Below are 4,000 nucleotides of genomic sequence, written 5' to 3'. Positions count from 1 at the left end.
TAATGCACCAAAAGTTGTTTACCAACCGCCATAAAACACAAGAAGAAGAAGACGAAGTAGGAGGTTTTCAAGCAAATCAAAATGGCAGCGCCCGTCACATTAAGAAAGTTATGATTGATTATTACTGCTGTACTTCGGTGTTTGCGGAGGGTCAGGCGAAGACGGCAACCATTCTTGGATTTACTTAAGAAAGTACATTTATAGTTATAGTTGTTCTTCTTCTGTTTTGTGTTGGTTGTCAAGCAACTTCCCGAGGGGCATTACCGCCAACTACTGGAATGGAGTGTGAATCGGGATGTGCATCCAGACGGAGCTGACGTGTTCTGCTCGTGCGCTCTTGATATCAGAGAACCGAGCCAGGGAAAACCGAGCCGAGCCCGCCTCTGGAACTGGTCTACAGTTATCTCGGTCTGGTTGTGTCTAGCTCGGTTCAATTCAGTTTGCTCTCCATTTACACACGATAAGTTATCTCAGTTACTGAGCTTGGACCGGTCTCGGCACGGTTTTTCAAGGGTAGTGTAAATGGGGTATACGGAGCCTACCGAGGCTGAGGAGCCTACGGCTGCTAAGGAGCCTACGGCTGCTATGGAGCATACCGAGGCTGAGGAGCCTACCGCAGCTAAGGAGCCTACCGCGGCTATGGAGCCTAACGAGGCTATGGAGCCTAACGAGGCTAAGGCGCCTACCACGGCTAAGGAGCCTACCGAGGCTAAGGCGCCTACCGAGGCTAAGGCGCCTACCACGGCTAAGGAGCCTACCGAGGCTAAGTCAGTTAGCATCTCCTTGCATAGTGTGGAAATAATCAGAGACAGGTGATCCAAATTCAGAAAGTAAAAAGCCAAGATACTTGGGTATTGCTATGTGCCACTGCTTCTCTGTAGAGCCTGGGAGACAGGATGCAGATGTATCCTGGTACTCAGACGGACATGTTAGTCCCCTATTTTCCTAGTAATGTTACGGGTTGTTTGGACTCTGCTCATTTTTCATGTTTGATAATATAGCAGCCGTTCAACTGGACTATGTAAGGTTGGTGAAGAGTGTGTTTATTAAAGGACAACACTGTCCTTTTTGACAGTCCTGTCTGCCACCACCTCTCTTTAAGCTACTTATTCCATACAGAAAGCCTTTGTTGCTGTACAGTGTTGTGCCATATGCCATGATCATGGTTTTTGGACATTGGGAACCAGTGTCCCTATTTCATCTTGACATGATGACCAGAGGAGAACACGCAGCTTTGGTGAATAAAAGCTGGGGAACCTCTGCATCCACCCCCTTTTCAGCCAAGACCTCCACAGGACTTCCCACAGAGGTGTGACTTACCTGCCCCCCTCTGTGTTTTATTCACTGAGGGTTAAACACTGATATAACATTAGTGTTCGTGTGGTCCTCAGATGCTCATTGCATTTCCATTAGCAAGTATGACCAAGAGTAATTTAGTGGAATCCTGATGTCTATTAGCTGCTAGCTATTTCAATGAGGGTAAAGAATGATTTAACTAAAGGTTATTGGTTCCTTATTAAGCAAATCATTCAATAAAACATTAATAATGTTTTATTCACCTCATTGATTTGCATCATGAATTGGTCTGAAAACTTTCCAATTTCTTTAAATTAGTGAAAATCTAATTTGATCAGATCCCAAATTCTTCCAGATAAACGTTGGTTTTAAACACAAAATCCATCTTAAACTTTAATATGGTTTCCAACCATGTTTCCCTTCCTCTTTGTACATAGTAGTTAGTTTAGTTTAGTTGAGTTTGACTGGTTTTAGTAAAGAGTGTAAACTGAAATATGCTTGACTTGGAGCTGAATGATTTTGTTAATAAACATATTTTGAACAGAAGTTGTGGTGAATTTATTCCATGTATTAGCAGAATTAATTGTTTGGCCATGATTAGAGCTCGATTCACACTTTCATCTATTGTTCTTCTAACTCACAGCTAGTAGGGCTGTGTGATAAACTTGTTAAGAAATTAAAAGTTAAACTGTGCTTCCTATTTCGTAATAAGATATGTTTTTCTTTTGGAGTAAAAAGCGCCTCGTCTCTGCCACATTTTTATCGGTTTTACATTCTGGTGACCTTTTTTATGCTTCTTCTTCATGTCTTCACGTGTTGGACTCTGTTTCCCATGCTTCATGAAGGTTCATTACAGACTGTAGAGCCATCACATCACTGGGACCTGTCCTCTCAGGTGGGATGGCCTTCCCTCTCTACCAGAAGGCAGTGTCATTGGTACACTTTTATTTCAGAGGCCCGTCTTGGATTACTGCCCTCTTACATTTGTACCTTACTTCCCCAGAAAAGCATGGCTTCTTCTGCCCTGAGATCCAACCATCAGCTGTTGCTCTCTGTTCCTTTTGCCGGAACAGAACTGGGGGAGAAAGCCTTTAGCTACGCAGCTCCTTCTTGGTGGAATATTTTACAAAGAAACTGGAAGTTGACTGAGTTTTTATCTTTAAATGCTTTTCAGTTGAAAGTGAAAAAAATTGAAGCAGCCTCAATGATCTGTAATTGTTTTGATATGTTTTTTATGTACCTGTCATTTAATTTTAATGTATTTGTTTGTTATGTAACTTTGTTGCCTCTTGGCCACGACTCCCTTGAAAAACAGGTTTTTAATCTCAAAGGGATTTTTTTTTCTGGTTAAATAAAGGTTATACATATATAAAAAAAATCCTGCAAAGGCAACCCTAAGCATTAAATGTGATAGAGATGAAATTTCACAGAAGTCCAGGTATTGACTCACCTGTGATGGCATAAAATCTTTATTTTATAGACTGTGTTCAGGCAAGAGACTCAGCATCCGGTTGCATAACATCTCAGGGCCATCCATCCGGTCTGTGACACAGAGAGTAACACATTCCTGCCGGTGGTACAGCAGACGGGTGCTTCCAGGATCCGGCATATATACCAACCAGCCCCTAAAATCCTGTATTGCTTAGTTATAAGTAATGGTAGATACAATCTTATTTTATCAGATGTTTGTCAGTTTTTGTTTTTGCAGACCTAAATAATGTCACTATGAACCTTTAGACTAGAAACATAGATAAATATTTATGGATATATATGTTAATCCTTCCACATGTATGTGTGTAATTTAGCATCACCCGTTATCTTTCTGACAGCAGGTAGAAGCAGAGAATCTCCTGGGAACCGTTCCGTTCACACAGACATCAGATTCCCACCTGACACCAGAGAGTTCAAGGTTTTTTTTCTAAGCAGTTTATTTTGAGATCATTTGGTTTCATACATTTCACAGTTCACTCAATCACTAAGGAAAAGTTTCTCTGAAAGGAGACATAACTTCTGTTGTTGCTAAGCAACAAAGACTCAGTCCTGGCAGCACAACCGTCCAAACATCATTATGGAGACAACAAGCTGTTTACACTTTATAAAAAGTCTCTGGATGCTGATAATTAAACACATTTTCTCAGTATGCAACAGAGCCATCTTGCATGTGCTCCATACTTCATCATGAGGATGACATCACAGCTATTTCTGCGCTCACAGGAAGCACCAAATAGAAACAGGAAGTTGATCAGGAAATCCATCTTCACACTGATGAATTTGAATGTAGATTAAGCTGACTGCAGTCAGAGCCATTTTGACCCAAAGTCAGTACCAGAAAGCCAAGAGAGAGCCTGGTTAGAGCTCATGGAGAGCCCGGATAGGGCTCAGAGAGGGCCCAGTTAGAGCTCAGAGAGAGCCCAGTTAGCGCTCAGGTAGAGCCGAAGTTAGAGCTCAGAGAGAGCCCAGTTAGCGCTCAGGTAGAGCCCAGTTAGAGCCTAGATAGCGGTCAGATAGAGCCAGGTTAGAGCTCAGATAGAGCCCAGTTAGAGCTCAGATAGAGCCCAGTTAGAGCCTAGATAGCGGTCAGATAGAGCCAAGTTAGAGCTCAGATAGAGCCCAGTTAGAGCTCAGATAGAGCCCAGTTAGAGCCCAGTTAGAGCTCAGATAGAGCGTAGATAGCGGTCAGATAGAGCCAAGTTAGAGGTCAGAT

The sequence above is a fragment of the Cyprinodon variegatus genome, unplaced genomic scaffold, assembly GCF_000732505.1.
Source record: "Cyprinodon variegatus isolate N-32 unplaced genomic scaffold, C_variegatus-1.0 Scaffold1112, whole genome shotgun sequence".
NCBI lineage: Eukaryota > Metazoa > Chordata > Actinopteri > Cyprinodontiformes > Cyprinodontidae > Cyprinodon > Cyprinodon variegatus.
The sequence above is the reverse complement of the archived record's forward strand: the minus strand, read 5'-3'. Positions refer to the sequence as shown.